The sequence below is a fragment of the Hevea brasiliensis genome, chromosome 12 (assembly GCF_030052815.1).
Source record: "Hevea brasiliensis isolate MT/VB/25A 57/8 chromosome 12, ASM3005281v1, whole genome shotgun sequence".
Lineage (NCBI taxonomy): Eukaryota > Viridiplantae > Streptophyta > Magnoliopsida > Malpighiales > Euphorbiaceae > Hevea > Hevea brasiliensis.
Genome location: NC_079504.1, coordinates 31,142,106 through 31,168,785, shown reverse-complemented (window position 1 = coordinate 31,168,785; position 26,680 = coordinate 31,142,106). Strand labels below are relative to the sequence as shown.

Here is a 26,680-nt window from a genome sequence, read left to right as displayed (position 1 = left end):
CAAATTTTGGAAGCTACTAAAGAAGTTGTAGGAGATCAAGTTTTGCAAGTTGAAGAATTGAAATATGAAGTTGCACACCTATCTTTGCTAGATAAGAAGGACGCACCACAGGTAAACCTCAAACCACTTCCATCTACATTAAGGTATGCTTTTCTTTGACCTAATTCAACTTATTCTGTCATTATTAATGCAAATTTGAGTGATGTACAAGTTGGTTAATGAACTTAATCATCTAGTGTTAGAAATAAACTAGTGGGTTAAGAGGAATTTCAAGTTAATTAAAATGCTTAAAGGGTTTTGGGTAATTAAACATCGCATGAGAATGGGGTTTAGTTTCCTTTAAAATACTTTTTAGTTTGCTTGAAAGAGAAATTAAAGGAAATCAGAATCAACTTCCTTCAAACTTGTATTTCCCTTAATTTTGGCTTTGCCTATCCAAGTCCCAATAAAATTTACTTCATGAACCTCAACTCTGGAATCAATTTTTACCATTAATTAATTAAATCTTTTGTTACTTGCTGAAATTTTAGTAAATTAGTATAGTGCTTAGAATTTTAATTGCTTAATTCATTATAATTTCCTTATTTTTTCCAATTTAATTTGCTACATCTCTTACTCTATTTTTGGCACAAATTATCAATAGCCAAAATAATCATAACTTTTATAGTTTGGTACTCAAACAACAAATTTCTGTGGGATGATATCTTTTGTTTACTACTTGAATGACCTGTATACTTGCGGAGTACGCAATCAAAAATTCATAAACTCCAAAAGATTTTAGGCTTATTAGTTTGTGTAATGTGATTTTTAAAATTGTAATAAAAGATACTGCTAATAGGCTTAAAATTATCCTTCCCCATATTACTTTTCATACTCAATTTGCATCCATCCATGGTCCCCTAATCATGGATAATGCTTTGGTTGCTTTTTAAATATTTCATCATTTAAAGAACAAAGTGGGAGGAAAATAGTCACTTTGCTTTGAAATTAGATATGAGTGAAGCATGTTAGGGGGTTGAATGACACTTTTTTAAAAAAAAAGTTATGTTAAAAATGGGTTTTGATAAATATTGGATGGAATCGGTTATGAAGTGTGTGACTATCGTGTCTTATTCTTTGCTAATTAATGGTGATCCTAAGTGGGTCTTCTTTCCCTAGAGAGGACTTAGCCATGGTGACCCATTATCTCCATATCTTTTTCTTTCACGTGTTGAGATGTTTTCAGGTCTTATCAGAGGCGTAGAATGTAATAATATTCTCCATGTAGTTCTAATTTGTAGACAAGCCCCTTGTGTCTCCCATTTTTTCTTTACTAGTGATAGCATTGCATTTGGACAAGCTACTATGGTTAAAACCAATGCTATAATCAACATTCTTCAGGAAAATGTAAGAGCTTCTAGGAAAAAAAATGAATTTAAAGAAATTTGAGATCCCTTTCAGCCGAAATGTTAGGGATGAGGATGGTACTACTATCTGAGATAATTTTGGTATAAGAGGTATCGACCAACATAAGAAATATCTTAGCTTACCTGCATGTATAGGGAGAAAAAAGAAGGAGTTGTTTATCAACTTACATGATTGGGTTGCCTAAAAACTCCAAAGCTGGAAGGATAAAACTCTCTCAAAAGCAGTCAAAGAGGTTATTTTGAAGGCAGTTGTTCAATCCATCCTAATCTACATGATGACTTGCTTTTTATTGCGTAATGATACCATTCATAAAATTAAATCTCTAATGTCCAACTTCTGGTGGGGCCAAAGGGACAGTGAGCATCACATACATCAGTGCTCTTGTCATTGATTATGCTTATCAAAGGCACGGGGGTGTTGGCTCTGGAGATTTTAAATATTTTAATTTAGCAATGTTGGTTAAGCATTGCTGGAGGCTTATGGAGAATTCAACTTCATTGCTATCCAAAATATTTAGGTCAAGATATCATCCAAGGAGTTCTTTTCTTGAAGCCAAACTAGGATATCAAACTAGTTGTGCTTGGAGGAGTATTTTACAAGCCTGTTGAGTGGTTGAAAAAGTTTCGAGATGTTTGGCGGATGATGGAACACAGATCAAGATTTGGAAATATAATTGGCTTGTTAAATAGAATGGTTTCTGTATTTGGTCTCTTTTGTATTTACTTAGTGAAGATGCTAAAGTCAGTGACCTTATTTTACATGAAGAGAATCACTGGAATTTAGGGTTTGTCAACCAAATCTTTATGCCTTTTGAGGTTGAGCAAATGCTTGTTATTCCGCTTTGTTGCTCCCTATTAAAATGCAACTGGTTTAGCATCATAACAAGCATGGTATCTTCTCTATTCGTAGTGCTTATGTGGCATTGATGCATAAATCTTCTAGCATTCTTTCTTCCTCTTTAGTTTTTGATTGGAAGTCTTTTTGGAAAAATTTGTGGCTATTGTCAGTTCCTCCAAAGATGAGGCATTTTATACATTGGGCTTACTCAAATTTATTGCCTGTGCTCTTGGCGCTGATCACAAGAGGCATGAATATTGTAGTTGATAGTGTCTCAATAAGGTGGAGTTATAGAGCATGTATTGAGATATTGTAGTGTAGCTCAACTTGTGTGGCATTTCTCCCTACTATGAATTGACTCTGTTTCTAATGATAAGAGTCTTATTGATTGGTTTGCTGAACTGAGGTCTTCTCTTTCCAATAAGCGATTTGAGTTAGGTTGTATGATAGCATGGGCGTTATGGCATGCAAGAAATGAACTAGTTTTCTAAAAAATAACTTTCCCGGTTCCAGTCATAGTTGATTAGGCTATTTCCTTCTTAAGTGAGTATTAGGGTTTTTATTCTTCTCCAAAGATAACCAAACCAGCTCATGCAAATGTCAGATGGCAACCCATGCCTTAAGGTATTGTTAAAATTTATTCAGATGTTGCATTAGAGTGCGGGCAAAGTGGTTTACGTATGATTATAAGAGACCATGTAAGAAGGGTGCAAATGGGGTTGGGTGTTAGGAAAAGAGACCCAGATATGGATGTATTATAAGTTGATATTAAAGCAGCAATGTTTGCGATCCAAAGAGCAGTGGAGATGGATTTTGATAAAGTGATATTGGAATTCGGTTCAGCTAAAATGGTCAATCTACATAATGGTGGCACTTTTCCTTTGAATTATGTTGGTACCATATAGGGAAGGTAAGTTAGTTGTCCATTTTCTTGCTAAAGCCTCTCTTAAATGTTGTGGAGAGGAACTTGTTTGGATAGAAGAGGTCCCTTCTCATGTCATGAACCTTGTTCTTAGTGATCATTCACTTCACGGGAGCCACACAACACATTCCCAACACCACCGTTTATGATCCCCCAACCAGGCAATAACATTCTAAAAAAAAAAATCTCTAAAAATTAATCTTTTAACCAATGGCTAGAAAATAATGTAATGAATATTAATTATGATTTATGAACCTTTTTTCGTTGTTTTTTTTTTTATTATTTAAAATTAATAAAATATATGATTTATCTACAAAAGAATTTATGAACCTTCCTTGCTAATGAATATTGATTATTGTTTTATAAATGTGTAATTTAAAATTTTTTACTTATAATAATTATATGAATAGTTAAGTTTTGACCTGCCTCTATGTTTAATTCTATGTTTGCCCTTGCCAGAAACTAGTTGTGTATAATGAGCACAATGAATTTGAGCTGCTACTTCCACTAGAGGAATGAACCGCACTACTAGGCTTCAATAAAAGAAAATTAACATTTACAAAACAACTCCATGAACTGGGCACCTAAAAAAAAAAAAAACAACACAAACCGCTCCATATAAATGGGAGACAAACCAAATTCCCAACTTTGAGGAACAAAAGCAAGAAACCTAAGAACAAAACACAAGAAAGTAAAGAGAAATAAAGAAAATAAGAACAGAAACAAATTTTGGAAATTATTTTTAAAAATACACAAAAAAAAATGAAAAAGCAAAGAAAAATAAAAAAAATAAAAAAGGAGAAAAAACAAATTTGAAAGGAAAAAAGAAAGGGAAGGGGTGGTGTTAGCCAAAAATGGCCAGCAGTACCCTAATAGCAAATCCAAGAAAAAGTTAGCTAATTGTTAGATATTATATTTAATTAGTCTATATTTAATTAATTTTTGATCACCTATTAAATGAATCATTAATCCACTAGTTAAACTAGTAACTCATCAATCTCATTCCTCAATTATTGAATGTTTGGATTGGATTTAATAAAAATGCATTAAAAAATTGGGATGACAACAAATCATATATTTTTTAGCACATGATCTGACCAAACCCTATCGATATGGATTTTTATAATACATAATTGAGGTTTGGAACACTACAAAAAAAATAATCGGATTAGCAACTGACCAAATCGGCTGCTAATTTATTAAAATCAAATACTAGTCAATTTAACAATTGATTCAGTCGGTTGCAATGAAATCGATTACTAAATTAATTAAATTTTAAAAAAACTTTTTGTAAAAAACTATCAATTGCTACTAGCAACTGAAATATAATCTGTTGTAAAAAATTTGGTGTATTTAATTTTGTAAATTTTCAATTATTTTGTAAATTGATTGCTATCTACAACTAAGTTACTAACTAAAAAATTAGTTAGCTACTTAAAAAAATTATAAAAAAAAAAACAAATTTTCAGATAACAAATAAGAAATTTAAATAAATAAAATTTTCAAAACATTATAGCAATAACAAATTATTAATGAAAATTTAACACTAAAAAATAATATAAAATATTATAAAAAAATTACTACTAATTACTATTAACAAAAATGCTAACAAAAAAAAAACTAAATATAAAAAGATATTTATAAAATAAATTACTGTAAAAAATTATCATATTTGTAACAATTGTACTAAAAAATTATAACAAAACAATTACTAAAAATCAATACTACAAATAATTTGCTACCAAAAAATATATTTGTACCAAAAATTTTAATTTACATCAAAGAAAAATAAATTAAATAAAAAAGATGAAAAAAAAAAGACGATGAAGAAGAAAACATATGAGAAAAAAAAAAGATTAAGAAGAAAATATATGAGAAAAAAAAAAGGTAACGAAAAAAAGATAGATGAAAAAGATGATGAATTCAATAAAGTAGATGAGAGAGAAAAAGATAAAAAAAATATATTAGAAAGGAAAAATAATAAATAAAATTGATGAGAATAGAAAAGAGAACAAAGAAAATGAGAGAAAAGAGAAAAAAATAGAAAAAAAAATATGAAAAAAGAAAATGAACAGTAATTTATATAAGCAAATCAGTAACTAATCATCGATTGCTAATTTTCTTTAAAAAATTAAGGTGACTTCTTTAAAGAGTTATTAGCCACGATTTAAAAATTTTATTATTTTTAATTCTTATTTTACTTTTCTCGGATACATTAAAATTAAATAATTTTTATTTGATTATTTTGATTTAGTTCATAATTTGTGTCAATTTAATTATTTTTTTTAAATAATTTATAATTTTATATTGTAATCAATAAATATAAACTTACTCTATATTCTCTATATAAAGTTATCTATGTGCACAATTTATACTTTTTAACATAATTGATACAATTTTTTCTTAAAAAGTTGAAAGTTACTTCTCAAATCTTCACGGTAAAGTAGGGGCTAGCAACCATTTTTCCTCATTGTCTTTTTATTTATTTATTTTTTACATTAGAATATTTTCCTATTTTAGCTAAATAACTATATTTTTATGCATAAAAATAGAATTATATTAAAAAATTAATTATAGGCAAGAATAATTAAAAATATTACTTAAAGCCAAATAAAAAATAAAATATATATAATAATTTGATCAATGAATCAAATATTAAAATAGTCTTAGATTTATAATCTTATCAAATTAAGTAGTAAATTAGTGTCATTCAATTTATTTGACCAATAATATTAATAAATTTTAAATTATTTTTGAATAAAATAATATCTCTGTATTTTAAATAAAATAATCACACAAACTATCAATAATTTATGTATAAAATAATTAAAAATTATATTTTTTTTATATAATTTTGCCATAAATTAATTTAACCAGCACAGGCGGTGATTTTTTATACGAGATAAATATTATGAATTTGTGATTTATTTGCAAAGGTGACTTCTAATTGTGCTTCGTTTATGATTCCATGCTTCATCCTCATGATTCCTGTTTAGCTTCCAGGAATTTTCAATGAATTTTTTAAAATTCTACCCACGATTTGCCTTTAGATTTAATGATTCTTCCATCTTGCAATGAATTTTCTTTCTCGCTTGGTTCCTTCTTGAAGTCTTGCTGGAGGAATGTTGGATTTATTCAATTTAAGGTTTTATTCTCTGCAGAAAGTTACTGTCACTGCATCTGCTGTGAGCAAACTCATCACAGATCAAGGAAGAAGAAGTACTGCCTAATGGAACCAAGGCAAAAGTCTTAATCACTTGTCGTCGTCGTCTCTCTGCATCTACGATTCAAATGAGATGATGGAGTCTTTTGATGGATCTCTCTTTGTTTCGCACTATTAGCTTATCAAAATAGAAATTTTAGTTATGGTTTCCATCGTTTCATTGTTAGTCAAAACTTTTATTCTATGCTCAGAAAGGTTATTTGATTTTTCTAAACAACTCATGCACGTGATAATACAAAAATCATAAAGAAAATAAAATTAGTTTGGTATGTAATTTTCCATTGATCTAAAGCTCAACCGTTGGCTAAATCTAAGGCTAAAACATATACGTTAACAATAACTTAACTGGTAGACTTCGAGTCCCCTCCCCCAATTTGTCTACTCAAAGAATCAGAACGTGGAATTCCAAATGAACTTTTGCATACCAAACATGCTGTGTGAATTTGTCATAAATTTTTTTGAAATTCATTCATTTATACTAGACAAGTTCATAGTTTCAATCTTGTAACATTCGTCAATGATGATTCCTTTTTTCCTTCACCAGGAAAAGAGGGAGCCTTTATTGATTTCTACTCTGAAGTGATTTTGCTATGAACATCACTGTAACTGTTCATTATGGCAACTGCTTCCACTGCACATAAATGGAAGTATGATGTCTTTCTTAGCTTCAGAGGACAGGACACCCGTGATAATTTTACTCGCCATCTACATGAAGCTTTATGTCATAAAAAAATCAAAACCTTCATAGACAATAACCTTGAAAGAGGGGAAGAAATAACACCAGCACTTTTGAGAACAATTGAAGAATCAATGATTTCTATAATCATTTTCTCAAAAAACCATGCATCTTCTCCATGGTGTTTGGATGAAATGGTGAAAATACTTGAATGCAAGGAAAATTTTGGATAGATTGTTTTACCAATTTTCTACCATGTAGATCCATCCAATGTAGAAGAACAAAGTGGGTGTTTTACAGATGCATTTACTGAGCTTGAGAAGAACTTTAAGGAGAAAATAGAAAAGGTGCCCAGGTGGAGGGCTAACTTGGTGAAAGCAGCTGGTATATCTGGATGGGATTCCCAAGTGATCAGGTATGTATGTATTACTCTTGCTTTTTGTTTAAGGTTTCATAAGGGAACATTGAGAAAAGGTGAAAAAAAAAACTATCTTTTTGTGCAGATGTAAATGCAATTGACAATTGATTACAGTAGCAAATAATATATTATTTATATAAGCATTTAAAAATGTTTTTGCTAGCAAAATTTAGAATTAGAACTAATAATTGATCAGAGCATCGTTTACTTCAAAATAGGTATGGGCCGCCCTCCAAATTCAACCATACTTTTTGATGAATAGCAATACCGTCAATTTTTTTTTTCGATAACCTAAAAACAACAATAACTCACAAACAAAATTAATAACAGAATATCCTAACACCAAAAACATGAATTCCAATAAATTTTAGTCCCCAACAATGGCGCCAAAATTCTTGGTGGCTGTTGAATATACCAGAAATTAAATTAACTGAAATTACCAATTATGAAATGTTTTCTGCAATAAGTGGTAAATTCAGGTCAAATCCTAGATACTGAATTATTAAATTTCATGGGCTTGTGTAATGGAAAAAGAAATAAAGGTTGAGGGGGGGGGGGGTAATTCGCAATCCAAAGAAGAATTCAAAAATAAAAAATTAAGATCTAAAATTAAATAAGAAATTCTCAAATTAAACAAACTTCAGTCCAAGCTAATTCGCATTTCAATGCATTGATTCGATCATAGACAAAAGAAATACAATTATCACTTATTGAATACTTAACGTAGATTTACCAAACAGCGAAGTTAAATCCCTAACTTCCCTATACTCATCAATTCGAGCCCAGCACCCTTGTTGACTCTAATTATTAACTGAATTGGTATTAAGCAATCCTCATCAAATTAAAAACTGCTTTAAGAATAGGAAGTAGTTAAGCTGAACAATAATTTATGAAGCATAAATCATTTAATTCACTCTATTGTTTCCTTAGGTTATTATCGAAAACTGGGATCATAATCAATAAAACCTAATTGCTACTCATGTTCAATCTTACACAATAATTACGGATTATGAAGATGAACTAGCACTTGACCACATCAAACAATTAACTAATAGGCCTTTTTAGCAAATCATTCAATAGATCAGAGACAATGAAATCGGAAAATAATAGATATTCAAAAAGACATAAATTAAATTAAGAACCTGGTCTCACAAATCAAGCAAAAGAACTTGAATCCCTTGAACTGAATTAAAAACTTAGCCACTCATGTTCATGGCTTACAGAAAAATTAAAGAAGAAAATTGACGAAATCTAAAATGTGAATAGAGAACGAAAGTCTAATTCTCTCTTTTCGAGAGGCTGCTCAATGATCCCTTGTGTCGGCTGCTGCCTCTTCTATTTATAATAAATGGTTTGGGGTTAGGTTTTTAGAGTCTCTGTCAAAAACTGTAACTGGAGCAAAATCACGAAACTAATGTCAATGAATACATGGCCCGTGTATCACTACATGGCCCAGGGCAGTGTAACTTACTGGAGCTAAATAGGTATGTTTTGCATTGGCACAGAAGGTTACACGGGTCTCCAGGATTTACACGGGTCAAGTTACACGGCCCGTGTACTTTGTTTCTTCCTCGGTTCTCTGGATTTCTTCTGGCAGAATGTTACACGGGTCTGTGGTTGTGCTTACACGACCCGTGTACTTTGTATCAACAACGCTTCTCAATCCTTCGACCTTTCCAAGTTTCCTTCCACACTTCTATGTTCTGGGACTTCACGAAAACCCTGAAAAATACAGCAAGAGTCAAATTAATGCAAATGCTGAAAATTTCTCCATTTAACATAATTATTTTGACAGCTTTCTAAACATATGCTTAATAGATAATTTTACTTTAATCAACTGAATTAGGCATAAAGATACCCTAGAAACATTAAATGTGATGGAAGTAAAATTAATAAATTATGCACTTATCAAATTTTCCTTCATTTATGATTCCATGCTTCATCCTCATGATTGTTTAGCTTCCAGGAATTTTCTTGCTTGGTTCCTTCTTGAAGTCTTGCTGGAGGATTGCTGGAATTTATTCAATTTAAGATTTTATTCTCTATAGAAAGTTACTACCACGGCATCTGCTGTGAGGAAACCCATCACAGATTGAGGAAGAAGTACTACCTAAACAGGAAACAGAGGCCCTAAAACAAAGATCAAGGAAGAAGTAAAACCTAAAGGAACCAAGGCAAAAGTCTTTATCACTTGTTGTCGTCGTCGTCTCTCTGCATCTACGAATCAACTGAGATGATGGAGTCTTTTGATGGACTCTCTCTATTTGGTTCTCACTATTAGCTGATCGAAACAGAAATTTTTGTCATGGTTTCCATCGTTTCATTGTAAGTCAAAACTTTTATTCTATGCTTAGAAAGGTAATTTGATTTTTCTAAACAACTCATGCATGTGATGATAAAAAAATCATAAAGAAAATAAAATTAGTTTGGTATGTAATTTTCCTTTGATCTAAAGCTCAACCATTGGGTAAATCTAAGGCTAAAACATTTACGTTAAAAATAACTCACCAGGTAGACTTAGCTTCGAGTCCCCTCCCCCAGTTTGCATACTCAAAGAAATAGAACGTGGAATTCCAAATGAACTTTTGCATACCAAACATGCTGTGTGAATTGGTCATAAATTTTTTTTGAAATTCATTCACTTACACTAAACAAGTTCATTGTTTCAATCTTGTAACATTCGTTGATGACTGTTCATTATGGCAAAAGAGGGAGCCTTTATTGATTTCTATTCTGAAGTGATTTTGCAACGAACACCATTGTAACTGTTCATTATGGCAACTTCTTCCACTGCACATAAATGAAGCTTTATGCGGTAAAAAAATCAAAACCTTCATAGACAATAACCTTGAAAGAGGGGAAGAAATAACACCGGCACTTTTGAGAACAATTGAAGAATCAATGATTTCTATAATCATTTTCTCAAAAAACTATGCATCTTCTCCATGGTGTTTGGATGAAATGGTGAAAATACTTGAATGCAAGGAAACTTATGGACAGATTGTTTTACCAATTTTCTACCATGTAGATCCATCCAATGTAGAAGAACAAAGTGGGTGTTTTGCAGATGCACTTACTGAGCTTGAGAAGAACTTTAAGGAGAAAGTAGAAAAGGTGCCCAGGTGGAAGGCTAACTTGTTGAAAGCAGCTGGTATATCTGGATGGGATTCCCGAGTGATCAGGTATGTATATATTACTTTTATTTTTTGTTTAAGGTCTCATAAGGGAACATTGAGAACAGGTGAAAAAAAAAAAAATTTCTTTGCAATTGATAATTAATTACAATAGCAGATAATATATTATTTATACTCATTTAAAAAAAGCTTTTGCTAGTAAAATTTAGAATTAGAACTAACAATTGATTGCAGAACTTAAACATGGAAATGGAAAGCTAGGGTTTGAACAAACAAAATTTCATTGCATATTAAGTTAAGCCATAGCACTAATTTTATGTTGCTCAGATATATATGGGTCCGTAGTTGGCTCTCTTGCCTAAATGTTTAAGCTGGAAAGCCTTTTTTTTTTAATTAAATTGTCTCTTTTTTTATTTTTTATTTTTTGGACCTGCCTGTTGACATAATTAGCTATGCAGTAACCTAAACAATAACAAAGGGTTAGCAATCTTTTGTCTATAGAAGATTGAAAACGAACATAAATTGTTTTGCAAGATGTTGCAAGTATTAGGATTTTTTTTATTTATTTGTATCGTTTTGTTATAAAAATGCACGGCTTGAAGGAAAATGTTGGTGTAACATAACTCTTTGGCTGTCTCAATACTTTTTATTCATCATTAGGTCTGATGCTAAACTTGTGAAAGAAATTGTGGAACATATTTTGAAGAAATTGAATCATGCACCCTCAAGAGACTTAAAGGGCCTGATTGGAATTGACTCACGCATTACAGAGATTATAGATTTACTACAGAATGGATCATCAAAAGTTCGAATTGTTGGAATTTAGGGAATGGGTGGCATAGGTAAAACGACTATTGCTGGAGCTATTTTCAATACATTCTCAAGTCAATTTGAAGCTTGCTGCTTTCTTGAAAATGTTAAGGAAGAATCAAAGCAATTTGGTGGGCTTGTTTGTTTAAGGGAAAAACTCCTTTCTGAAATACTGGATGAAGAACATCTACATATTACCACTCCCAACATAGGATCCATGTCCATTAAGGATAGGCTCCAGCGCAAAAAAGGTTTTGCTTGTTCTTGATGATGTGAATGATGTAGATCAATTAGAATTCGTAATTGGAAGATGCAATTTTGGTTTGGGAAGTAGAGTTATTGTGACATCTAGAGACAGGCATGTTCTTATGAAAGGAGTTGATGAAGTATATAAAGTTGAGGGATTGAATGATGATGATGCTCTGCATTTGTTCAGTTTGATTGCTTTTAAGGAGAAGTATCCAAGGAAAGATAGAATGGAGCTATCAAATAAAGCTGTTAAATACTCTCATGGCAACCCCTTGGCAATTAAAGTTATTGGTTCTTTTCTGTTTGGCAGAACAGAACAATATTGGGAAAGTGCACTGGATAAACTTGGAAAAATTCCTCAGCCTAGAATTTTTCATGTGTTGAGAATAAGTTTTGAAGTGCTAGATGATGAAGAGAAAAGTATATTTCTTGATATTGCATGTTTTTTTAGGGGGTAGCAAATTGACTTCGTAGAGAGAATACTAGATGGTTGTGGTTTCTCAGCAGGAATTGGAATTACTGTTCTTGTTGATAAATGCCTTGTCACTGTCCTACATAACAAGTTGAAAATGCAGGACTTGTTGCAGCAAATGGCTCATGAAATTGTTCACCAAGAATCTATTAATGGGCGGGGAAAACGCAGTAGATTGTGAAGATCTTGTGATGTCTGTCAAGCGTTAACCAAAAATCTGGTGAGAGCCATATGCATTCTATATGTTTTTATACTTACATGTGTTTCTATTTATGTGTTTATCAAAGTAAGCCTAATATGTTGGGGTAACCTGTGCTTTATTTATACTTATCTGTGATCTTCCGGGAACTGAAAGGGTTGAAGGGATATGGTTAGACACATCTCAAATAGGAGAAGTGGACTTGATTTCAACAGCCTTTTTGAGGATGTATAACCTTAGATTGCTCAAAATCTACAATTTTACAATTAGAAACTCTGAGCTCTTTGCCATCCAATTTCCAGGCAGAGAACCTTGTTGAACTTAACCTGGCTTACAGCAATGCTAGACAGTTATGGACAGGAGTACAGGTATGCTGCATTATTTTCTTGATTCCCTTTCTTCCGTCATTGCCTTTTGAAAATGCATTTTAGTTTGGGCATGTGCCTATTGTTGTATCCTATTATATTGTTTTTGCTGAATCTTGCGAGTTTGAAAGAGATTAATCTTAGAAATTCTGAGCACTTATCTACAGTGCCTGACCTCTCTCTGGCTAAGATTCTCGAGAGTGAATTTTGAATACTGTACTAACTTGGTAGAAGTTCCCTCATCTAGTCAGTCTTTAGAGAAGCTCGGTGATTTGAATATGAGATACTGCACAAGCCTTGAGACCTTTCCTAGTGTTATTAATCTGAGATCGCTTAAGACTCTTAACTTTTCTGACTGTTCAAATCTTATGAAGTGTCCAGAGATTGCAAAGAACATAGTGTATTTAAACTTAAAAGGGACTGCAATAGAAGAACTTCCCAAATCAACTGGCCATCTCAGTGATCTCATAACATTGGATTTGAAGGATTGCAAAAGAATCAGCAATCTTCTAGAAAGCATTTGTTTATTGAAATCCCTTGTGACTATTAATCTCTCTGGCTGCTCTGATATCACCAGGATTCCAAATATTTCAGGGAAAGTGAGATTCTTGTACTTGAGTGAAACTACAATAGAAGAAATTCCCTCTTCAATTGGTAGTCTCTCTAGACTCTCTTGCTTGGATCTTACAAACTGCAAAAGGCTCAAGAATCTTCCTTGTGATGTTTCTAAGTTGGCATCTTTTGAAAAGCTTATTCTTTCTGGCTGCACAAGAATCACTAGGTTTCCAGTGGTTTCGAGTAATATAAAGAAGTTGCTTTTAGATGGGACAAAGATCGAAGAAATTCCCTCATCAATAGAGTATTGCTTTGAACTTGAGGAACTAGGCCTGCAAAACTGCACAAGATTTCATATTCTTCCGAGTAGTTTTTGTAAGTTGAAATATTTGCGAAGGCTTAATCTCTCAGGCTGCTCCAGATTTGAGAGTTTCCAGAAATTTCGTGTGACAGGGATTCATTGAGATTTCTTCACTTAGATGGAACAGCGATAAGAAAGGTGCCCTCATCAATGAAAAATTTGAGTGGTCTTTCTATCTTGCAACTGAGAAACTGCAAAAAACTTAAATTGAGTGGTGTCTCTATCTGGGAAAAACTTGGTGTCTCTACTTGGGAAAGACTTTTTCCATTGTCAATGGCCATCGCAGAATTCCAGTGGAGAGATTTGACGTTCTGCGTAAGCTATATCTAAATGATTGCAGCATATTGAATGTGCCTAATGCTATTGGCTTCTTATTCTCACTAGAAGCATTAGATCTAAGTGGAAACTCATTTTCAGAGATACCTCAAAACATCCTTCAGCTCGAAAACCTGGAGTACCTCGGCTTAAGAGATTGCCTGCAGCTAAGATTAATACCTGCACTTCCACCGCGGCTGACAAAATTAGATGCAGAAAATTGCATTTCTCTGCGTTCTGTAACTAGTAAATCAACTGGAGTGGAAGGAAACATTTTTGAATTCCTTTTCACTAATTGTTACCAGTTGAATAATTTGGCAAAGAAGCGTATCATGGCATATGCACTAAAAAAAATTCATTGTTATTCCAAAAGGCTGTCCAATCAGGTCTATTTCTGTCTCCCTCATCTATTTTTTCTTTTTCTTTGCTGATCATATTCCTTGTTAATTCCAAAAGGGAATCTTGTTTATGCTTCTCTGGATCTGAAATTTCAAAGTGGTTTAGCCATCAAAATGTAGGATTTTCCACTACAATCCAGGTGCCTTCTCATTGGGCTAATAGAGAGTTCCTGGGTTTCATTCTCTGTTCTGTTATAGCATTCAACAAACTCCATATAGACGACTCTGGTTTCCAAGTGAAATGTAGATACCATTTCAAAAATGAATCTGGAGACAGCAATGATCTATATTGTTATTTCAGCTGTTGGTATGGTTCAAGAAATTTGAGGAAGCATCATATGTTCATTGGGTATGATCCGTGTTTGGATGTTAAAAGGTGATGGGTTTGGTAAATACAATTAAGGTTTTAATTGAATTCTACCTTGAAGATATGAATGGACTTCCTTTTCTCTGCTCTGATGTTTGGAATTGTTGGGTCTGTCTGCTATATGCCCAAGAAGAAAGCTTCTGTAGAAGTCTATCAGATTTATTTTCGGCCGCGGCCATCACCCAAGAAGAAAACATGGTCCAGTCGAACATGTTTTTCTATTATTATTTTTATCCCTTTTATGCATCATTAAATTAATAATAATTATATATATATATATATATATATATATTTTAATAAGTTTTTTAAAATTTAAAAAGTGAAAAATTATTTCTCTTTTTCAAAAATAAAAATTATTTTATTTAAAACAATTTAATTCACCTAACGTTATTCAACAAGTATTTACCAGATAATTATCCTGTGGGGCTAGAATCGTGACGTGGATGTAGAACCGATAAACTGGTCCTTATCTCTTGAAAATCTAAATTTGTTCTAATTTCTATGGCCCGCCGGCAGATTGCTTTTGAAAAATAGCGGGCAGCCACAAGTAAAGGATGAACATGGCACAATCAAAGTGATGGTGGCGGTAGCAAATTAATAATTATTTTTTATAGGCATCTTTTATAATAATTTTATCTATCATAAATTTATGACTTATTTTATGATATTTTTGTAATATAATTTTTTAATATGGGTTAATTATGAAAAACTTATTAATTTATCTAAATTCTCACATAAAAAATAAATATAATATTTTTAACAACATGAAAAATATTAATTATAAGTAACACTAAATAACATATAATAACTTAACAAAATAAAATAAATTAGTTCAAGCAAAAATAAAACACATATGAAAAACATTATTCAAACCTAATTAATTAATTAAATACTATGGATGTGAAGAGAAGGAACGTGGTCAATTTATTTTGAAACAAACTTTGATAATGACTAAGTTTTCTCATGGAAAAGTATTAAATATGACATTTACAAGCGATGGCTAGAAGTCCTCTACGCGTTTCCAAGCCGTGGAAACTTTGCTTGTTTTTTACTCACAGTTCAGAAAATTCCTCAATAGAAATTGTTATATTCCCATAATCAATAGGCAAAACCTGTGACCTTCCCATGCATTTTCATGAATTTGACTGCAACCCCTTAAGTGCCTATATATATACGAATCAATAACCAAGGAGGCATATGCTTCTGAGGCAAATTTATAAGAGAAACAAAAGAGTGTAAGGAGATCACAATTTTAACATTTAGCGATGGGTTGGTTTGGCAAGCGAAGTTCTGAAAAGAAACAAAACCCTTATCAAACACCTGCCGGAGGAGCAAATCCTACCCACAAAACTTATGGTAGCGAAGACAAAAAAGGCAAAATTGGAGGCAAAGGTAACCACGGCATTGCAGCAGTTATAGCATCTGCAGCCGCTGCCAGCGCTGCTGCTTCTAGCAGTGCTAGCGCTTGCAGCGGAGGTGCCTGCCACGGAGGATGTTGTTGAGTGATGTCATGCAACAATTCAATTTCTTCGTTATATATATATATATATATGTGTGTGTGTGTGTGTGTGTTAATTCCATTTCAGCTCTTTGAGAGATTGAGGATACCATATGTCATCTGTTTACTCGAATTTCAGAAAATAAGTGATTAAAAATAAAGAGGATTGTTTGTAAGAAATATTTAATGTTGTATGTTCTGTTTTTATGAGATTTGCTGAGTTTCAGATTGATGAATGATTGACCTCTTCAATCTCATTAAAGTATCTAATTATAACGAATTTTTGCAATTACAAATTTAAAAATTAAGATATTTTTCCTTTACTCGTAAATAATAATAATAATAATAATAATAATAATAATAATAATAATAATTTGTACTTTTAGTCTTAAAGATAATCATTAGTTCTAATTGCTTGGTATTAAAGATTAGGGAAAATTACAAAAAAAAAAACCTTGTATTTTTACTCATTTTTATTTCAGAATTTGTGATTCATTTTGTGACAAAATGATATCCTAAGATTCGCACCGTGAGTAAAAGATGACTTTTTTTATTCTCTCCGTTAAGAGATATTGACGTGGAATAGAAAGGTGCTGACGTATAGCAGAAATATGCTAACGTGTTTGTTCGGAAGTTCGCCACATAGCTCCTCAGGTCCGTTGTTCCATTATATTTATCTAGCATAGGCAATTTGAATTTTGGTAGAAATTATTCAGCCAAGATTGACCCAAAAAAAGGAGACTCATCTCCGAACCCAAAGTTTTTCTCCTCCATCTATTTCTGATATCTTTATACTGCTTTTACCAATCCCCAATTCACCTTTGGTCCTAGTGATTCATCATATTGTTCTTCTTGTTTGCTCACTGTGATTTGCTTGTTTTTTCTTCCTAAATTGTTTGTCCACTGAGTGATCTTTTGTTTGGTTTCTTTAGTTCTAGTTGGTCTACCCCCATAGAAGGTGTTCTTATTATGACTTTTCCTGCTTTTGGGATAGGTGTCCCTAATGGAGCACTGGTCCCCGAGATCAATTCTTTGAGGAAAGCGATTTGAATCTCCATCTTCTGGATGTGTTGGTACATATGCTTTGGTGTCATGCCTTGAAATAGTTTTTGCTGATCTAGGATGATAGTGTTATGTGGTGAAATCGGGGCACCAGATGGAATCGTGGGTGTAGTCAGATTTTGAGTCATTATTGTCACAGGTGGGTCTCTTCCTAATGTGGGAGCGATGGAGATGATGCTTTTGCTAGGAGTCCTTAAATCTGTAGCCATTAAGATGACAAAAACCACAAACAATGAAAAATAATTAGGAGTAATCAAAATGCACTAGTAGCATAGAAAACGTAAAAAGGAAGAGAAATGATTTCAGATGTAGGTTCTCAGTTAGTGATCTGAGTTTCCCATAGACAGCGCTACTATTGCCACCATGAGTTCCTGAATACTAGTCTTAATGCCACATAGACCTGCAATAAAAAAGAAAAAAGTGAGATGGGTGGTCTTCTATCAAGCCACTTCGACGCTCAAGTCAGAGAACTGGATGTAAAATGTGAATAAGAATTGTAATGAGATTTTGAAAATGAGAATATGCGTACCTTCTTTCTCGTTAATTAGTTGGTATTTATAAGCTTATTAGGAAAATAATTGTTGCTTCATTCATGGATATTATCTTGACTGATATGTCGAGATTGTCTGCGTAAAATCCGTTCTTGCTTCATTACTAGCGTGATTATTGCTCGGTGTATCTTCCACTCGCCTTGTAGGGTGAGCAAAAGTACTTCTGTTTGATCTTGTTTCAGTTTGATTGTGCTTTATTCCACTCGCTTGGTCTTTTGACTAGCATTTGATCTTTTCTGGCTGCCACGTTAGATATTTGTATAGAATTTTGACTATTTGACTCGAATTTTTTGGCGCGTGGTATCATTTAGTAAAACATAAAACAGAATAAAACTTTAAAATTGAAATTAAAATATTAAAAAATACAAAATAAATATTAATGAAAATATAAAAAAAATAGAGAGATATACAATGAATATAATTAATATAGTTATATTTTTGGTGCCATAATTAATAATTATATAAAATTATTAATTTTTAAATTTAAAAAATACATTAATTGTCCAATCAATATATATGACAATAGAGAAAAAAAACTCAAAATTTTCTAAAAAAATTAATAATAATAATAATAATAATAATAATAATAATAATAATAATAATAAATTTTAAATGAAAATTAAAATATGAAACAACATAAAATAAAATATTTATAAAATGTAGAAAAATGGAGAGATATACGATGAATATAATTAATATAGTTATATTTTCAATGTCATAATTAATAATTATATAAAATATTAATTTTTATATTTAAAAATATATTTATTAATTCAATCAAAATATATAAAATAAAGAAAAATTCAAAATTTTCTAAGAAAAAATAAATAGAAATACTAAACAAATAAAGAATCACTCTCTTTACTTTATTTTAATATGTAGATATAAAAAGATATAGATATAGATAAATTACAATATTTTTAATTTAAATATAATATATAATCGAATTTATTATAATAATGATACTAGTGTAAAATATATTTATTAGTAAAAATTACTTAATAAATAAAAAATAAATTTTACCATAAAAATTTTTAAATAAAATCAAGTATTATAAATTATTACAATCAATTGTATCTTTTGTGTTATATGGAACGAAATCAAATTAAGATTTATTATAATTAAAGAAAAAAGTAATGTTTATATGTATTTTTTAATTTACTATGTTAATGAAAAGGTAACTTTATAATAAATATTTTCCTTAAAGTGTGATAAGTGCATAAATTATTAATTTTACTCTCATCACATTTAGTATTTTTAGTGTGTTTTTATGTTTAATTCAGTTGGTTAAAATATATTTATCATTTAGGCATATTTTTAGATAATTGTGGAATAATTATGTTAAATGGAGAAATTTTCAGCATTTGACCTTTACTGTATATTTCAGGTGTTTCGAAAGCTGTGGGTCTCCAAATTGATTGCTATTTAAACCATTGAAAAGCTAAGATAGAGCACTTCAAATGATAAAGAGTGACCAAAGCCCAAATCAATCTCCAAGGTTGACAAAATGAGCTATGGATCTATTGCAGAAACCCAGACTCGATGGGTCACGAGCAGTTTCAGTATTTATTTTGTATCTGGAGTTTTAGACGTCCAAATGAAGCAAGGCCAAGACCAATTGAACCTTGAGAGCCATCTCTACAACTTCTATGAAGGGCTGGATGAGAAATGAGGCCATTTTAATTATCAAAAATGGCAATGAAGTCGTCACAATGGGCTGGACAATCTGACTGAATCAGTCCCAATTTTTGGGCTATAACTTGGGCTGTAGACGTCGGATTTGGTCCATGAGTACCCGTTGGAAAGCTAAGAAATAGGGCTACAACTTTCCTGAAGAGGGCAGAGACAGATTCGGAAAGAAAGTTGCTGTAAATCTGCCTTGATTCCAGAAACATGAATGCAGGCTGAAAATCTACATCTTGAATTTCAAAACCTTTCCTAGTTTGGTTTGGCTCCTATCTTTGGGGTTAGGTTTTTTACTATAAATACGTCTTTAGGCAGCAGCTAAGGGCATCCCAATTCAGACGTCTCCAACACCTTCATTCTCCATTCTCATCCATAGTTTTAGATTTCTGTTTTTCCTTTATTTTTTTGTAAGCCATGAACATGAGTGGCTAAGTTTTTAATTTAGTTCAAGGGATTCAAGTTCTTTTGCTTGATTTGTGAGATCAGGTTCTTAATTTAATTTATGTCTTTTTGAATATCTATTGTTTTCTGATTTAATTGTTTTTAATTTGTTGAATGATTTTCTAAAAAGGCCTATTAGTTAATTGTTTGATTTGATCAATTGCTAGTTCATCTTCATAATCCGTAATTGTTGTGTAAGATTGAACATGAGTAGCAATTAGGATATATTGATTATGATCCAAGTTTTCGATAATAACCTAAGGAAACAATAAGGTGGATTAAATGATTTATGCTTCATAAATTGTTGTTCAGCTTAACTACTTCCCTTTCTTAAAGCAGTTATTAATTTGAGGAGGATTGCTTAATACCAACTCTGTTAATGATTAGAGTCAATAAGAGTGCTGGGCTCGAATTGATGAGTATAGGGAAGTCAGGGGTTTACCTCGCTGTTTGGTAAATTTACGTTAAGTATTCAATAAGATATAATTATATTTCTTTTGTCAATGATCAAATCAATGCATTGGAATGCGAATTACCTAGGACCGAAGTTTGTTTAAATTGAGATTTACATATTTAGTTCTTAAATTTCTAATTTCTTTTGATTTTGTGTTACAAACCCCCCCCCCAATCTTTGTTTCTTTCATTTTCCATTACACACAAGTGCACGAAATTTAATAATTCAGTCTCTAGGGTTCGACCTGGATTTACCACTTATTGCAGAAAATATTTCACAGCTGGTGATTTCAGTTAATTAAATTTCTAGTGGATTCCACAACCACCAAGAATTTTGGCACCATTACCGGGGACTGAAATTTATTGGAATTCGTGTTTTTGGTGTTAGGATATTTTGTTATTAACTCTTTTTGTGAAGTGTTGCTATTTTCAGGTTTTCGAAAAAGAAAGAAAAAAAAAATTTTATGGCGTTACTGTTCATTAAGAATTTTGGTTGAATTTGGAGGGCGGCCCATGTCACACCTTACCCCTCTGTAAGACATGACATGTTCCCGTAGACTACCTAATGAACTACCGAACTTCACCTACCGATAATTCATTAAGTACCCTACAAGGGATTTTAAAACAATTTTCTTACTTTTAACAAGTGGTGAGCATTTACTAATAAGTATTTAAAACATGTAATTAAGTTGAAAGCTAGTTGGAAATTTTGGCCCATTTTATTTTTCCGCAAATTTTATAAAAATTTTGTGAGTTAATACGTATTTTGAGAAAACAGTTCTTCAATACCTGTAAAAAGCACTTCTAAAAATTTTTCTCAACCACTACTTCAATTTCACAATCAAACTCAATCAATTTCAACAATTCCACAATCATTTCAATCAATTTCTCAAGTTCAAAATTCAATAATCCTCAGAATACTAGCAATACATTTCATTTAAATTAAATAAAATAGTTGTACTCATATTTCATTAGAGACAAAATAATTTATATACATAGTTGTACTCATATTTCATTAGAGACAAAATAATTTATATACATTCTTACAAAATTTACATCAAAAGAAATACAAACTAAACTTTATTACAAACTTCATACAAATTTTGTACAAGCTGCTCAAGACCCATTTACATGTCCATTCATTTATATGCAATACATACATCAAAAGAAATATTTACAATTAGGGTATAAATTATACCCGATGACTTCAAGCTGATAGCTCCTCACACCTCAGTAGCTCAGTCTGCTGCTCCTCTAGTCTCTGTATCTGCGACAGCAATAGAAGCTATCGATGAGTACTAGGACTCAGTGGTTCACAATATACTAAATTAATCTTTATGCAAAACTTAGATCACATTTATTTAAAAATTTGGCTGAACATGAGAATTAAGTACAAATCATGCATTATGAGATTTTAATCCCAAATAGTTCCATTTTGAAGTATCAAATCACATTTCATAAAACCCACAGTTAGATCATGCCATTCGAAACAAATAGAATCTTAATAGCCAGAGGCTAAAGAGAAATCACATCACAAGGCTAGCTAGCTCAAATATATGGATATCCATTCACATCCTCTTCTACTGGCACACCTCAACACTTCTCCAGAGAAGGAATCAAAATTCTAAACTAATTACCCCCACTAGTCGTACTAATGAGGTGTTCAAATATATGGTCATGACACTGTGGTTTCAAAACTTATCTTAACAATTTGCTAAATATTGTCATTTCAAATATACACAATAACTTTCACAATTTAAATCAAACATCATATGAATGCCATAATTCAATATTTCACATTATTCAAAACAGTATGCAGAAGATAATTATAAAAAGTATACGTTGTGTACAAACCTCAAGCGAGTCGCCTCTTGGCCTTGACTCGGTTCCTCGAGTTCTTTCCCGGTATTCTTTTCAACTGAAACACACAATTTTACAGTGTTTCAGTACCATAACTTAGCATAAATCCAAAAATAAATTTAACTTCACTTTTACCTAGCTCTAACGTGCTAAACTCGACGTTCTTGAAATTTTTGTGTTTTGGGTTACTATTCACTACACTATTTAAGTCAAATTGTTGACTTTCTAAGGCTTAATAGGTATGGAAATTCCAACTTCACCCACATGCCACATTTTGGTCACTAAACTTGTTGGTTTTGGTCATTTTCTCAAAACTTAGGTCTTTTAGGCAAAATTGCCAAATTTTCAGTTTTGGTGTCCCTAATTATACTGTTTCATTAGTCAGTTTACTGTTGGAATTTGGCAAAACTTTCTTCATAGAAAATGTTCCCTATTGTCTTAAGTTTATTCTCCTTTTTGAATCACCCAATTGGAGTTTTGTAGCTCAAGTTATAAGCAAATTATGTTTACTGTTCATGCTACAAAATTTTGTTCTGGCAGATTATTAATTCCAACTTCGTTTAACAATTTGATCAAGTTAGGTCCATAATTTGGTCTAACTTTCTTCATATGAAATGTTCTACTATGCCTTAGTTTTCCATCGGTTCAAGAATCACCTAAATCGGAGTTTTCTAGAGAGAGTTATAGCCATTGAAACTTTACTGTTCAAATGGCAAATCTGTAGTCTGCAGATTCAGTGATCCAACTTGGATCAGTAATTTGATTGGGTTAAGGGAATAATTTGGATTGGTGTTCTTCATGAAAGTTTTAGGTCTATATCTCATCTAACCACTGGTAAAAGTTCAGGTCATTTTGACCTGCCTAGCTCGAGTTATGACCAAATGAACAAACACTGTTCATTTGGTCAGTTTGTGCAGGGCAGCCTGTAATTTTTCAACTTTGGTCACTTTGTTCACTAGGTTTTAGTCACTTTTTGGGCATGCTTCCTAAATGAAAATTGTGTCATTTAGTGCCTATTTTCATCCCCAATTGGTCCCATATCCATTGGACTTGTAAAATTTCATTTTTGGTCCCTCAAAGGAGATTTTGGTCATGCTGCCAGCACATGACCTTATCCAATCCGAATTGGCTTTTAATTCCAACACTTCTAACACACCTCATTCGGTCACAAATGACCATTTTTCACTTCACATTAGGTCAAAGACACCATTTACAAGTTTTTCACATTTTTGGTCTCCAAAACCTAATGTCCAAACCCTAATTCACTAACCTCATGCATTTAACTACCTTCAAAGTTTTTAATCCTAACCATTCAACTAACTAAAGTTCTTAAACCCATTCAAACCATTCAAATCATGCAAATCACTCTCCCCTCTCTTCTTGCCAAATTTCAATTTAGTCCCTCACACATATTTTTTTTCATTTTAAGTTTACTTACAAGTTCTTGATGCCATATATACACTAATTAAACTAAAAATTTGAAGTTTGTATTACTAACCTTGTTAGGTGTCTTTGAACTTTCACTTCCTCTCAATTTTCTTCAATTCTTTGATGACCAATCTTCCTCTCAAGTGATTACATCAAGCTTTTGTGAAGCAAGTATGGGAGGATTTGGGATTTAATGATGGTTTCAAAGCTTGAAGCAAGCTTTAAATGAGATTTGCAATGGTGAGGGAGGAAGAAGAATGGGAGGCGGCAACTTTGGGAGAGAAGACCAATTGATTTTTTTTTTCTTTTCCTTTCTTTTTTTATGTCTTATGAAAGATCACAATTCATTTTAATTAATTTATAAATTATGGGATTTATGGCATCATGCATGATGTCATGCATGATGTCATATCCCTACACCTTTTTAACTTTTTCATTTTCTCTTTTTTTTTTTCATTAGTTCTTTAATTTAATTCTCGATCCCGAAGTTTTTTTTTCTCTGATTTTATTTGACAGTTAGGTCAGGAGTCAGCTCTCGGGGTCAATTGACCAAATTGCCCCTCGCCGGTTCATCCCGGTTTGCAATTAATTCCATATTTCTTCCGGCTCTCTGACCTAATTATTTGACTGGCTTAACAGTTCTTTTTCGTGATTTTCTCTTTTCCACTATGTTCATAAGGGTCCTAAGGACCGCAGCGTCACATTTTATGGTTCGAAATTTGAGTTTAAAATGACTTCGCAGTCGTTCCTGAGAAGGTCACCCATCACTATGACTCTCAGCTCGTTTAACTTCTTATGTTTTATTTTTCTTGTTTATACTTAACTAATTGGACATTACTAATTATTTGTGTTTATAGCTTCTCTAGTTGTCTTAAGTGTGGTTCTAATCCTCTTAATTGTCCAGACCAACACCGATCATCGGAACAGTGAAATCTACTAGGCTATGCAAACGGGGGTGTTACAATTCTCCCCCCCTTAAAATAAATTTCGTCTCGAAATTTTACCTAGTACTAATCTCTAAATAGCTGTGGGTACTGTCTCCTCATGTCCTCTTCTCGTTCCCAAGTAGCCTCCTGGCTCAAATGATGGTTCTACAGCACTTTTACCAACGGTATTTGCTTGTTTCGTAGCTGCTTCACCTCATAAGCCAGAATCTCTATGGGTTCTTCTTCATAGGTGAGGTCTGGATTCACTTCAATTTCTTCTACTGGTAGTACATGAGATGGGTCTGATCGATACCTCCTCAACATAGACACATGGAAGACATTATGTATCTTTTCCAACTCTAGAGGTAGTGCCAAACGATAAGCCAAAGGACCTATTCTTTCAAGAACCTCATATGGCCCAATGAAACAAGGACTCAGTTTCCCCTTTCTGCCGAATCTCATAATTCTCTTCCAAGGAGAAACTTTGAGGAAAACTTTCTCACCCACTGCATACTCAATATCCCTTCTTTTCAAATTAATGTAGGACTTCTGACGGTCTGATGCAGTCTTAAGTCGATCTCTGATCACCCTGATCTTCTCCTCAGTCTATTGAACAATTTCGGGTCCAATCATCTTTCTTTCACCCACGTCATCCCAACACAATGGGGTTCTACATTTTCTGCCATACAAAGCTTCATATGGAGGCATTCCAATGCTTGATTGGTAGTTGTTGTTGTAAGCAAACTCAATGAAAGGCAAGTGTGTATCCTAACTGCCTTCAAATTCAACCACACAAGCCCGTAGCATGTCCTCCAAGATCTGAATTACCCTCTCAGACTGGCCATCTGTCTATGGGTGGAATGCAGTACTGAAGTTCAATCTAGTTCCTAGGGCTCTCTGAAGACTACCCCAGAATCTAGAAGTGAACCTAGGATCTCTGTCTGACACGATGGATACTGGCACTCCATGCAGTCTCACAATCTCATCGATGTATAACTTGGCCAATCTTTCTAAACTATAGTCCATCCGGACTGGCAGAAAATGAGCAGACTTAGTTAGTCTGTAGACAATGACCCATACTGCATCATGACTCTTCTGTGTCCTCGAAAGTCCCATCACAAAATCCATTGTTATTCTTTCCCATTTCTATTCTGGTACTGGTAGTGGATGTAACAACCCAGTGGGTACTTGATGCTCTGCCTTCACTTGCTGACAAGTTAGGCATTTGGACACAAACTCTGCCACATCTCTTTTCATAGCCATCCACCAGTAATGCTCCTTTAGCCCCCTATACATTTTTGTGCCACCAGGGTGCATGGCAAAAGGAGACTCATGTGCTTCCTTCAAAATGATCTGCCTCAAATTAACATCATTAGGAACACACATTCTGCCCTGGTGTAGCAATAGACCATCATCTCTGATTGGGAATTCTGGTTTCTTGCCCTTTTGGACTTCTTCCATCAGCTTCTGATACTTTTGATCATTCTGAGCAATCATTCTAATCTGATCAATCAACACTGGCTGTACATGCCTTGCAACTGCTGTCTGCCCATCATCATTAATCTCTAAGCTAGTATGTAATGATCTCAACTCATGTACTAAAGACAAAGGAGTAACCTATAGACTTGCCATAGTCTTGCGACTTAAGGCGTCAGTCACAACATTAGCTTTCCCTGGCTGATAGTCTATCAGACAGTCATAGTCTTTTATCAACTATAACCATCTCCTCTGTCTCAATTTCAACTCCTTCTGAGTACCCAGATACTTCAAACTCTTATGATCTGTGTAGATGTAACACTTTTCCCCATACAAATAGTGTCTCCAGATCTTAAGAGCAAACACTATAGCTGTAAGCTCCAAGTCATGTGTCGGATAATTCCTCTCATGCGGTTTTAGCTGGTGTGATGCATAGGCAATGACATTTCGATCTTGCATCAATACACAGCCTAACCCATTGTAAGAAGCATCATTATAAACTATATATTCTTTACCCGGTGTAGGTAAAGTCAGGACTGGAGCTTCAGTCAAACATCTTTTCAATTCATCAAAACTCTGTTGGCATTTATC

General features: G+C 32.7%; 1 pseudogene; it reads left to right on the top strand.

Annotated features, from left to right (window-relative positions):
- The first annotated feature begins 7,004 nt into the window (after positions 1-7,004).
- LOC131169179 (disease resistance-like protein DSC1) lies at positions 7,005-14,772 on the top strand (annotated as a pseudogene).
- The last annotated feature ends 11,908 nt before the right edge of the window (positions 14,773-26,680 follow it).